Source organism: Peromyscus maniculatus, chromosome 12 (genome assembly GCF_049852395.1).
Source record: "Peromyscus maniculatus bairdii isolate BWxNUB_F1_BW_parent chromosome 12, HU_Pman_BW_mat_3.1, whole genome shotgun sequence".
Lineage (NCBI taxonomy): Eukaryota > Metazoa > Chordata > Mammalia > Rodentia > Cricetidae > Peromyscus > Peromyscus maniculatus.
The window spans coordinates 74,235,370-74,249,381 of NC_134863.1; the positions used below are offsets into that span (position 1 = coordinate 74,235,370).

General features: G+C 42.6%; 1 protein-coding gene across 4 annotated transcripts in view; it reads right to left on the bottom strand.

Annotated features, from left to right (window-relative positions):
* App (amyloid beta precursor protein) overlaps positions 1-14,012 on the bottom strand; it is a 231,206-nt gene that overhangs the window by 35,561 nt on the left and 181,633 nt on the right. The gene's annotated exons all lie outside the window — the stretch shown is intronic.

Here is a 14,012-nt window from a genome sequence, read left to right on the forward strand (position 1 = left end):
ATTCGGGGCTGTCTTTGTTCAGCGACTGCACAAAACTGCTTCCATGCTGGAGCATGGAATCTGTGTTCCAGGTCTTTGCCAGATGTGGCTTTAGAATAAATTATCTCTAATGAGGTGAGAGGTGTTTTTTGTTTTTGTTTCTTTTGAATTTGTGTGTGTGTGTGTGTGTGTGTGTGTGTGTGTGTGTGTGTGTGTGTGGTGATTAAGTTTACACCCGAGGTTTTGAGGAGGCAAACACACACACTGGGACTCTAACAGTAGCCCAGGTCACTAATGTACCTATCTAGCCATACTGAGGCAAAGAAAGAGCAGACATCTAAATGACTTTTCTAAGGGATTCCATTTTCTCTCTTCTCTGTGTTCATGAGGAGGTGACAGCTGGAGAATGAGGTGCAATTAAACCTGCTCACTCTGACATGCAAGAAAAAGGCTTTGAAAAAAATTTTATGTTTTTGTTTCATTACCTTTGGGACAGAATTTTAATATACAACCTAGACTGGTCTGGAACTCACTCTGTTCTCGGGCTGGCTTTGAACTTGGGAACAACTGAGATTATGGGCATTTGCCTGAATACCTACACAGCCGGGAATTAGTGTACAGCTGCTTCATGGAGAAGACAAGGAAATGGTCGAATTTTTTACTGCACCATTCCCAAGTGCTCCAATCCCCCGGCCGTGCTTTCCCAGGATGGAGGGAAACTCCTAATGGTCGCTTCCTCACAGATCGGGGACACACCCAGTCAGGTTAGTCTATCTGTCTTCAGGACAAAAGAAGAGCTGGTATTTGATTTCTAGTCCATGTCCCTCTAGGAAACACTTTGGCAGTGGTTTCCAGGGTCCTCCTTTGTCATCTGAAACATACACACGTGACTGCTTAACACAGTGAGCCGCCTCTTGGGGGCTGGCATCTCGTGTTGGTAGCCAGAATGCTTCTTCTGTTCTTCTCTGCTGTCCCTTCTCTAACTGACACGCGGTTCTTGAGCTGACACTAGGCTGTCAGTCAACTGTCCAAGACACAGATGGCCACTCCAGGCATGCCATTAACTTTCTGTTTGGGCTCTTAGTAAATTAGCACCATTCTGGATTTGAAGGCTGCCTATACAGATGATGTCTATGGCGGAATCGGGGATAGAAAATGAAGAATCAGGAGCAGGAGAGGACAAGGACCCATGAAAGAGATGAGCAGGCTCACGATTTCTCAAGAGCCAGGAAAGCAGCAACTCAGGAAAAAGTTCTGAGAGTGAAGCCTGCCTCAAGCTTGTACTGTTTGTTTATTCCCCTCAGAGAACAGTAATCGTAGTTAATAAGCAGTCAGAGCTGGGGGAGTGCTCAGTAGGTAAGGACCTGAGTGCTGTGGCCAGACACACACACACACACACACACACACACACACACACACACACACACACACACACGCACGCACACACAAAGGACTTGAGTTCTGTGGCCAGATTTCCCCCTCCCCATACACACACAGAGGAGAGAGGGAGGGAGAGGGAGAGAGAAAAAGACAGCTGTGTGTCTGTCCTGTTTATAACCTCAGAATGGGGACAGGAGGATGCTTTGGGCACCCTGGCCAGCCAGTCTAGTCTACTTGGTAAGTTTTAGACCAATGAGAGACCTTGCCTCACACAGAAGGTGGGAAGAACCTAGGGAACAAAACCTGATGTCCTCTGGCCTATGCATGCACACATATGCACACATACACCTGCACACACGTGAACACACAACAAAAACAAAGAGATAAAGCAGTTTATGCCAATTATTTGGTTAAATTAAACACAGCATCAACACTGTGTCACCTAACAAAGCTGTACTCAAGCTTCAAGGTAAGCATCATTTCTCTGTAACATTTTAGACAATGGCCTCTTGGAAATACATGTTTGTTGACAGGGATGCAGTCTGATGATCCTTTTGTGGTTGAAAACATCCCTTGTCAAACATGCGCTTGCTACACCTAGTCCATTGAACAGCAGAGCTCAAGACGGGACAATGTGGACTGTTGCTGGTTACCCTTCTGATCATGTGAAGGGCTGCTGTGTAGTTTCGTGTCAACTTGACAAAAGCTAAAGTCATCTGAGAGGAGGGAACCTCAATTAAGAAAATACCTCCATAAGATTGGGCCATATACAAGCCTTTAGGGCGTTTTCTCAATTAGTGATTGATGGGGGAGGGCCCAGCCCATTGAGGATGTGGTCATCCTTGGGCAGGTGGTCCTGTGTTCTGTAAGAAAGCAGGCTGAGCAAGCCATGAGGACCAAGCCAGTAAGCAGCACCCCTCCATGGGCTCTGCATCAGCTCCCGCCTTCAGGTTCTGATCCTTTTTGAGTTCCTGTTCTGACTTCCTTCAATGTTGAATAGTGATGTGGCAGTATAAGCCAAATAAACACTTTCCTTCCCAAGATGCTTTGGTCATGATGTTTCATCACACCAGTAGTAACCCTGATTAAGACAAGGGCTAAAAGCTGTCACTCAGTGTTGGACACTGGTACCCAGGAAAGGATTACAATTTAAAACCCAAGGTTTCTAATGATGTGCATCACTTTCTCCTTACCACAAAGACAAAAAATCTTGTAAGTGAGAACACTGTAAATCAGAGACTGTAAAGGCTGGTAGAAAGTCACATGGCTAATGACTCAGGATAAATTAATATGATCTTTTAATTTTTCTATGTCAAAAATATAGACAAATATACTCCCAGTTTTCTACAGAAACTTGTATTCTTACTAGCACATATAGATATGGGTTTTAAAACATGAATTTTTTAAGACTCACTTGTGGTAGAAAATATGTGGATTTCTGTGAGTGTGAGGTAAAGTTCATGATCTTGTATTTTAAACAAGAACTCCTCCAAATTATACTTTACTTGGTCCCAAGTATACGCTGAGACCATGATGACTTCCAGGACAACAGTTTCCACAGAGAGTGACTTTTCTTCCTAAGTGACTTCTGAATGAGACTTTCAGTTCCAAGTATTTATAGCACCTGAACTAAGATCCTGAAAAATACAGATATCGTTTGCTGTCTATGAAGTCAAGGACAGACATGCAGAAATGGTGTGACAAGTTGAACACTCCAGTGATCAGGAACCCGCCATGACACTTGCTCAACTAGTGGCAAGCTCCAGAGACAAGGTCGTATTTGAACATCCAGATGTCTACGGAGGGCTGCCGATTCTGCGTGGCCATTCTTCTTTAAAGGAAAAAGCATCCCATTTATTCACACCCCAGGTATTTAAGGACTCACTTTGATTTCTGAAGAACTTTGGCAAGCTGTGAGGAAGCCCTTGACCCCTGACCACTTTTAGTCTCTGATTTGATCAAGCCACTTAATCACCCTGGATCCTCAAGCTGCAAACTGTGAGGGCTCCGCACCTCTTTCATGTTCTCTTGAAGGGCTGTTCGCAGCGGGGTGGGTGCAGACCCTTGCTGAACGTGGGAAAGGAAGCCAGCCTTTCCTCTCTCCACATCAAAGAGAACGGACCGCCAAACTTCTCTCATATTTTCATACAATGTTTGACTTCCAGGGTGACGTCAGGTTTTATCAAAGGACAGGATAACCAGGCCATTTTCTGTTCCTTAAAGACCGTGTTTTTAGCAATCCACAGGATAGTCCTGGCTTAAGTTTTCCCTCCTGTACCTGAAGGAAGTACTTCATACTTTAGGTATACGAAGGTTTTAACTTAAGGTGGGGAAAGCCTAACAAAACACTCCAGAGCACGACGCTGGCTCCCTGCCAGAGAGAGAGAGAGAGAGAGAGAGAGAGAGAGAGAGAGAGAGAGAGAGAGAGAGAGAGAGAGAGAAAGAGAGAGAGAGAGACACGAAGCACAGGCCGTGGGTCAGCATGCTCCAAATGCATTCTGACAGGCTTGACTACTGGATTACAGAATCTTTCCCTCATCTTCTGCCTACTGTTTTTCTTGAGACACCACCGCCCCCCTTTTGCTCGGGATCACAGACACTGCCAGCAGCCGTCTGGAAATGGCTCAGGTTGGTTCTCAGTCGGAGACTTTAGGGCTACTGATGCTCTCACTCACATCCCCAGAACACGTAGACTGCATGGGTTTGCCTTGAGACTTCACATGGGGGATGTTCTGAAATCGAAATCTTTACTACACCCCTACAGGCAGATGGGAGGCAGACACAAGAAACTGGAAGCTCACAGCGTGGAAAAAAGAAAACAAAGGAGACCCAGTCTTAAACAGGTTGGAAGGTAGACTGGAGCTTGACAACTGAGGTTATCCTCTGACCTCCACCTTTCAAAGCCTTTTGAATTTCAGAACTTTGGACTAAAGATGACAGCCGCTGAGAGTTTGTATCATCACACTCCAAATTTGAAAAATTCTGAAATCAGAAACGTCCCCAATTTTATCCAAGTATTTTGGATAAAAGATACTCCCCAAAACAATGTACAATGAAATAAACAGAAACTCAAATAATAAGTAGAACCCGTTTTAGCTGACATCACCTACTCGAATAAATCAGAGTGGAAGACCATGGTAGTAGCGTATTAGGAAATGCTCATTTTCCACAGTTGTGGTGGTATTGTGTTCCCTGAAATATTGTGCAGTCTAATAAACTTATCTGGGGTCAGAGAACAGAACAGCCATAATATTAAACAAAGAGGTTAGGCAGTGGTAGCACACACCTTTAATCCTAGCATTCCAGAGGCAAAGATCTGCCTGATCTCTGTGAGTTCAAGACCACACTGGAAATAGCCAGGTGTGGTGACTCACGCCTTTAATCCCAGAAAGTAATAGCAGCAGGCAGAAAGGTATTTAAGGCATGAGGACGAGGAACTATGGCCTGGTTAAGCTTTCAGGCTTCTGAGGAGCAGTTCAGCTGAAACCATTTGGATGAGGACTCAGAGGCTTCCAGTCTGAAGGAACAGGGTCAACTGAGGAATTGGTGAGGTGAGGAAGCTGTGACTAGTTCTGCTTTTCTGATCTTCCAGCGCTGACCCCAGTACCTGGCTCCAGGTTTGTTATTAGTAAGACCTTTAAGATTCGTGCTACACACAATCACTTATAAACTAAGAGCTCTAAGCTCACAGGAGCAAGTGTAAGATCTGGAGGAAGAAAGCAGACTACCTCACACTCAGATCATTCAGGCTAATAAACCCAACTGCTTCCACCCATGTTTCCTGAACATGAGCATTCGCAGTCAACATCATCTACTGAAGGTTTTTTTTTTTTTTTTTTTTTTTAAAATCTTAAGGATATTGGGGTAGGGAGACTAAAGGGGAATCTGAGACAGTCTTTGAACATCCTTTGTCCTTTATACTTCTATAGTTTTACAAGTAACACTGCTTAAAAAAGACATGTATGATGCATGAACATGTTCTTGTATGTGAGTACAGGTATGTGTGTGCCACGGAGGTCAAAGGACAACCTTAGTTGTCAGTCTCTAGTCTGCCTTCCAACCTGTTTGAGACAGGGTTGTCGGGGCTCAGTGTTGGGGTTCAGCCCCGACCTGTCGAAGGGTTCCTTGACGTGGGGAGTGAGGAATTGAGAAATGCTAGATAGGAAATAAAGAAGTAGATGAAGAGAAAAAGATAGAGATACAGGATAGCTTCGGGAGGACCTTGCGTTAATACCTAGCAGCCTCAAGTTTATTTCTAACGGGCCTTTTATACACTAGCAAGGGGAGAGGCAAAAGACCTCCCCCTTTCAGGATCAAATTACAACCATGTGTAGACCCTTCAAAACACCTGGTAACCATGATCCACGGCAAAGCATCTTGTGATTAGGCCTGGAAGTATAAGACACCTGGTAACTATATACTTTGCATGCTATTATGCAGCTGTGGACAGCAAAATAAACTCTGACTCTTTGACCTTGAGACAAACCACAAGTTGGAATGTTTGTGGGCTCCCACACAGGGTCTCCTTTTTGTTGTTCATGCTGTGAGCTTCCAGTTTTTTGTGTCTGTCTGCCATCTTCCTGTGGGAGTGTAGGGATTACAAATGATGCTGACTATGCCCAGCTTTACATGGTGGGGATCCAAACTCAGGTCCTCATGTTCATGGAGCACATGACTGACTGACTGAGCCATTTCTCCAGCCCACCAGTGTGGTGATATATTGTGTACCCTAATAAAATTGACCTGAAGAGCTTCCTCAGCCTAGAAGAGCTTTAGCTCCTATTTCTTCATGCCTTTTTTTTTTTTTTTAAAAAAAAACAAAACAAACAAACAAACAAAAAAAAACAACTTTCTGTGCCCTGCCATATTACTCTCTGGGATTAAAGATGTGTGCCACCACTGTCTGGTCTCTATGTTTAATCTAGTGGCTTGTTCTGTTCTCTGATCTTTAGGCACATTTTATTAGGGTATACAACATATCACTGCATACCAGTTCTGAAAAAGATCTAACACTAATAAAAACACCTTTCTCTGAGGACAAGCTGTGTATCTATGCCTTAGGTCCATTACTGTTTAGACTTTGAACCATTACTATATTGTCTAGACCTTAGAACCATTACTATAGTCTAGACTGAGAACTATCACTATAGACTGAGCATCATTACTATAATACTCACTGAGAACTATCACTATAGACTGAGCAGCATTACTATAATACTCACTGAGCACTATCACTATAGACTGAGCAGCATTACTTCTAGATCTTACATTTCTTCCAAAGGTCCATGTATTAAGGGCTTGGTCTGCAGCCCAAGCTGCCACTGAGTAGTGGCAGAACCTTTGAGAGATGGGACCTATTTGGAGGAAGTTGAGTCATTGGGGATTTGTCTTTGAAGGGGATTCTGGTTCTTTCTTTTTCCTCTTCCCACCTTTTCTGTCTCCTCCTGGCCACCACAAAATAAGAGGGTCCTCTGGCCATAATAGAGTTGCCGTAAGCCCAAAGCAACAGGGCCAAGAGACCCTGGACTCAGCTCTCTGAAAGAGAGGTCTATTACGAAATAAATCTCATCTTCTAAGTGGATTTATGCTAGGTGTTTAGCCACAGTGATAAAAACTGACACATTTGTCCCCCACATTGTTGGTTTGTCAGGCTGGGAATGAAGGCAAAGAATGCCCATTTCTAACGACTGGCCAGTCATGCTGCTGCTACTGCTGGTCCAAGGCCACATGATGAGAAGTGTTTCTATTAATCACCTCCTGGGCATGGCATATTTTTGTGAGGAGATATAAATGCATACTCAACCTCAAGAAGTCAAAGTTGAGATGGGCACTGTAGACGTATGGAGAAGGTAAGTCAATGTATCCAGGGCTGAGGACAGGATGTCAGCTTGCCCGCAAGGTCTGACTCACCAAGGAGAATAAAGGAAGACTACTACAGTGATTGACAGCCCTTGAGATGCTGAGGCAGGAGGACTGTGAATGAGAGAGCAAGCAATAATATAAACAGAAAAAAAAATTGCACAGAACCTTTCATTAAATTATTTGTTCCTTTCTTAGTATATCTGAGTGGAAGCAAATACACCTGCTTCCACAATCAAGAAGCAATCTCCTCTGCTGGCAGGAGAGACCATTTCATGAGTCTGATTTAATGGCCAGCAACAATACATCACTTACATGCTGTCTGCCGGGAGACTCTGGCCACAAACATTTCTGGAGCACAAGCCTGAATGGCTGATCCCTTGTGAATAAATGGTGAAGTCATCATTGGCAATTATGATATCATGATCCACAGAAATGTTGGTTTTTCTCATATAGAAAACTCTAACAATCACATGGAGGAAGGTGTGTTTGTCCTACTTCAGCATATGAGTTCTGAGCAAATGGAGAATGATGGCATGACCCTCAAGTTCTATAAAACCCTACATTGCTTCACTATCTTACTACAGATATAAGGATGTGCAAGGATGTTCCTAAAAGGGAGATATTTCTTCAGCCCATAACACTTTCAATGAGAAGATGCTGAAGCTTCCTATAATATTCCCAAACCCAGCTTTGAATTTGCCATTAGCACTAAGTAAGTGCCTTTGGATCAAAAGCAATGAAATGGACCTGTCTATAGGCTATCAAGGAGATGCAATGCATGGCCTTGGCAGTGCCAATAAAATGATGTGGCTGGAGCAGTCGAAAAGGAAGGTTCCCTCTTGCTCTAGGAATCTTCTCTAGGGGACTTTAGGGGTAAGGAATGGCTATCAGATGAGGCCACCTAGTGCTATCAGATCAGCCTTCATCAATTGCCTTCATGAGAACAAATCCTTGTCTTGGCTGTTTATCAGAAGTCTCTTCTGAGCAAATTCTAAATTATTCTAAGTTATCTGAGTACGAAAGATTATGCCCTGCATCTGTGACAGATCTGGAACATTGTAGGCATTCAATAAATTATTTATTGATGCTGTATGTCCTTGATTAATTCTTGGATCTTGTTACTCACAAAGGCCAAATGACAGCAAAATACACTGAAATGCATTCTTTTAAAGACAGTGTTTGATGCAGTCTCTCCTAACATTACTGTGTAGCCAAGGTCTTGATTTCTGATCCCTGGGCCTTTGTTATCTGTGTCCTGGGATTACAGGTATTGATTGAACCATCATGCCGAATGTTACGCAGTGTTGCAGACTGAACCCTAGGCTTAATGCAGGCTAGGAAGCACTCTCCTAACTAAGGTACATCCCAGCCCTACATGTTTTACTCTTTGAAAGTCATATAAAATATACATAATATATTGTTAAATACATTGTTGCAGGATGTTTGATCCCACTGTGAAACCTGAGACTGTGTTAATAAAATCAACCTTGGATCAGGGGGCGGAGACAGAAACTAGTTGACAGGAATTAGCCACAGAGTGTATGGAGGAGCCAGGTAGATGGATAGAGAGATACACAGGAAGAAGTGGGGAGGGACTTAGAATTTTGCAATTTGGTTTGGAACAACTGGAGAGATACTCTCTTGCTGGGTCTCTGGACAAAGGGGAAAGTCAGCTCATTGCTTCTCAGCCTCTCTGAACTAGCAGGTTTTCACCCCAGCATCTGACTCCCAAGTCTTCATTGGTAAACAGAATGATAGAGATTTAGTTAAAAACTACATCTGGTATCGGCAGGACTGGAAATCCTGCCAGTGCTGACTGCAGGGCCTCAGGGTGCAGATGGTAGTTAAAATATCAGTTATTCAAGTGTAGCTGCTAAGCTGATGGAAAAACAACAATATATTTATATATTTACTTCTTCAGAGACTTCTTTCAAATAATCAAGAACAATAAGAACTGTCACTTACTTAATGATATCTCAGTAGCAACAGTAAAGTTAATTTTCTTTGTATTGGGCAATAGATATTTACTACTAGAAGACTACACTTAAAACTGTAACTAGTGGGGCTGGAGAAAGGGCTCAGTGGATTAAGAACACCAGCTGCTCTTACAAGAGTACCTGGGTTTGGGCTGGAGAGATGGCTCAGAGGTTAAGAGTGCTGACTCTTCTTCCAGAGGACCCAAGTTCAATTCCCAGCACCCACATGGCAGCTCATACCTGTCTGTAACTCCAGTTTCAAGGGACCCTGACACCCATGGCAAAAACACAAATGCACATTAAAATAAAAATATATTTAAAAAAAAAAAAGAGTACCTGGGTTCAATTCCCAGCACCCACATGGTAGCTTACACCCATCTGTAACTCCGTTTCAGGGGGCCTTATACTCCCACACAGACATACATGCAGGCAAAACACCAATAAATATAAAATAAAAACAAATTATACATATGTAACTAGTAACTATATTTCTCAGATAAAATGCTGGAGAACTGTTTGATATTGATATCTTTGGAAACTTCTAGTAAGAGACACTTTGTTTGGCTACAGTTCATAGAAAAGTTTTACTACATCAAAAAAAATGACGTTTCATGACTATCTTGACACAAGATACCTCTCTTATATCACATCATAATGAATATGTGTAGCAACCTTCCTTTGTAGAAAGAATATTAGCTATCATTCGAGAAGACAATTTAATTTCCTTTCAAGACTCAATAATCATAAAATGCAGATGGATTTTTTTAAAAAAATAACAATTAATTTTGAACCTCAAATAACAAACTCTTTAAAAAAAAGTCTTTGGGGGCGTGACAGACGGCTCAGTGGGTTGAGAGGACTCGGCGATCTTGCAGAGGACCTGAGTTCGGTTCCCAGCGACCACATGGCAGCTCACAACCCTCTGTAACTCCAGTTCCAAGAGATCTGACACTCGTCTGGCCCCCACAGGCACCAGTACATGTAGGCAAACAGTCATACACATAAACAAACAACCAAAAACAACCACAACAGAAACAAAAACTGCCACGCCCACAGACTTCAGCATGTGAGATGTGGTTTGCTTTCACTATTTCCTAATAAAAACACTACACAAAGTTAGTAAGTACGATCACAACTGCACGATGAGGCCCATTTCACATTCTTAACTCTGCACTGTTTTTTCACCTGCAACTCCCTCCCTCCCTCGGCACAGCTTGAAAAGGAACACGTGTACCTGGAGAGCTTCGCTTTACCATTACCACCTCAGAAAGATAAGACAGAACTGCTGTGCCAAGGCCAGAACGGTTTAGGCTATTGCTCCTACCAGAGTGAAATTTTACCCAGCCTGCTTTCCTTCCTCAGGACAAGCAAGTCTCTGGTCTCACAACTGGCCTACCGAGCAGCTGTACAGAGTTCAACGCTGTAGGGGAGGATGCAGACTTAGGGGCACAACTGGTGATCTATCTTTTCTCAGGATGGGAAGACTCGTCTAAACGGCACACAGGCCAGAAATAAGGTAATTCTGTAGAGGCCAGGTGCTATTTCAAGCACAAGATGTAGCTAATATTTTTATGAGCACCTGCAAGTCGGCAACATCTCGGAGTTACATGCATCAAATGATTATTAAATTCTTTGCCTTAGCCAACACATCATCTCTCAATAGTGGTTGCAATGAACTAGACTTTCCCCATCGACAACCTAGTTCATTCTCCAAGTCAAAAAGACATTGCAAATACGGTTTTGTTTGTTTGTTTTTTAAATCCCTTTTCATTTTGAGAGAACTTTCCAGTATAGTCACCGTTGGCCATGAACTCATGAGCCCCCCTGTTCCAATCAGTCTGTGCTCTTACCTGCTGAGCCATCTTTCCAACCCTGTTGACCCAGCCTCCCTGTTTACAATTTCCTACCTAACAGTGTCTGCAGAAGACTCGACATAAGAGCTATTAGCAAAGACTAATGAGGCTTTACTCAGTGACTCTACTGCAAAATTTGTCTCTGAGCAGAAACAGCAAGAGGCAAATTAACATTCCTTCTCAACTCTGACTCACATGCAAACCCTCATGGAAGCAAACTCCAAAATTAATCTCAATTTGGCTTCATTTCCATATTTCTGGGTGGCAAATATCACTACGAGGGTTTTTTTTTTCCTTAAAAAAAAAAAAAAAAAAAGAACCTTGAAGGCAGCTGCTTGTGACAAACAAATAACCAGCCCTTGTTACAGTCCCGAATCACTGGTTGTTCCCAGGACTCTAGAAAAAAATCAGGACACATCTGTCGCAGTGTCCCATGCCAGGAAACCATCTTGCTACCACCACTGTGGTCTGATTTCACACCCCACTCATTTTTTTGTTAAGAGTTTCTTTTTTTGATTTTGTTTCAAATTATAGTGCCACACTTAAGAGTTGGTGAGTTGAGAACATAACTCCGTGCATCATCGTAAGAATCAGCAGCTTGGCGTGGGAGACGCCACCTCAGGCGTGATCCACCTGGTTGCGATGCTCCCCACCACAAAAAAAAAAAAAGTAAGAGCTGGCATGAAAACAGAAACTATTGATGCAGGGTAGCTAGTACAGCTTAACAAAAAAGGTCCCAGAATCTTCCGGAATCTTACCAAGATTTGGAGTAAAGGATGGGAGCATGAATTCTGCTACTTGTAAATATTCACCTTCTCCAATGGGCCCAGGGAAGAGTTCTCACACTGGGTGCTGCTCTACTGTCACGTTGTTTAGTTAATCCATATTACAAATACTGTAACAGGAGTCGGGGGGGGGGGGGTAACTAAGTGCACAAAGTGCTTGTTGGAAGTGTGAATGGAGTTTACATTCCCAGAATCTAAGTAAAAACTGTACAGCCCACGTGAAATCCCCCTACCTGGGGGATGGGGATCAGTATAGAAAAGGTGCCCTACGTCAGCTCTGGCCTCCATATGTATTCACACACACTAAAAATTGGGGGAAATGGTAACAGCAATACATTGAAAAGTGATTGCTATATAGATCCATTATAATCTCATTACGATTAATATTGATTGCCAACCTGATGGACTCTAGAATGACGTAGGAGACAAACTTCTGGGCAAGTCTATGAGGAAGTTTCTAAATTGAGTGGAAAGCCCACCTTAAACGTGGGTGGTACTATCCCAGGACCCTGTGTGCCAGCATTTGTCACACACTGGTTCCCAACTGGGCTTGGCAGTGAGATCAGCTCTTGCGCTCCTGGGGCCGCCATGACTTCCTAGCCATCAGGGATGGCACCTTTAAACTACGAGCCAAAACAAACCCTTCTTCAAGTTGCTCCTGTGAGATGGTTTGCCATAATAACGAGGAAAGTAACTAATACAAATTCATACTTCTCAAACAGGGCTCTGAGAAAGACAAAAAATTTCAAGTGGAAACTAAAAAGCAGAATAATCAAAACAATCTTTTAAAAAACAAACAAACAAACAAAAAACAAAAGTAGAGAACTCATACCTGCCAGTTTCAAAACCTAACCACAAAGTCACTGTAATAGAAGTAGTGTGGATCAACAGTAAAAATAGGCAGGAAATTGAGGGTACAGAAATCTATGGTCACCAGGTGGCGGTGCATGCCTTTAATCCCAGCACTTGGGAGGCAGAGCCAGCAGATTTCTGTGAGTTCGAGGCCAGTCTGGTCTACAGAGTGAGATCCAAGATAGGCTCCAAAGCTACACAGAGAAACCCTGTCTCGGGGGGAAAAAAAAAAAAACAAAAAAAAAAATTAAAATAAAATAAATAAATAGAAGGTCAACAGAATTTGCACATGGTACAATGGTCTTTTACTTGGGAAGAAACTTTTTTTTTTTTTTTTTTCCAACACACTGTGATGGGATGCTGGGTTATTAGGTGAAAAAGATGAACTGAGACCCTTAACTAGCTAATATCCCACAGAAAATGAACCCAAGTAGAATCAGTTCATCAAAGAACTAATAATACTCTTAAGGGAAACATAGGTATAAACTGTGACCTTGGGATTGGGCAGTGGCTTCTTCTATATATTACCAAAGCAACAGTTAAAAACAAAGACCTAATCAACTAGACTTCATTTACCATTAAACAACAATAAAAAAAAACTCACAAAAAAACCTGCATGTCAAAAAGGATACTTACAAAGTTACACACACACAGGCCCACACACTTGGACCCCTCTAGAATGGGTAAAACATTTGCCAGTCTTGTATCTGGTAAGATAGTGTCTAGATACACAAAGGAGTCATACAACTCAACAATAAAAAAGGGAAAGAAGCCAATTAACACGTTATCTATTTGCCAGAACAAAAAGATCCACGGTGAGTCACTACAATGTGGGTGATGTTTAATTCTGCTTATGCCCGGCAGTGTCCATGTGGAACACAGTAAAGCAGATCAACACACTGTGCTGGATTCTAGATTTCAGTGTCAACACTGTGTTTCTGGATAGATGGTGGGGACCGGTTTTTGTTAAAAATGAAGCCAACCCGATCAAAACGCTCAGCCTTTTAGCATTCTTTCTTCTTGGACTGTGGACTTTCTGAGTGTTGTTTAATACAGACAGGCTTACCCCATATTGTGTACTGGAAATCCACAGGAAAATTACGCCCAAGGGAATGTTTGACACATTTATATTTATAAGACCTCATAAATGACTTCCACAGATCTTCTCGATGACAAAACCTGTTTTTCTCCTCACTGAACTCCTGAGTCAGAAAGAGCAACCTTGTACCATGACACACCCATAAATGTACATAAAGAGCAGTGCTTGCCAGTTAGGCTGAGTTCATCTGCTAAAAGCCTCTCTCTTACTCTCTTTGCAAAGACCA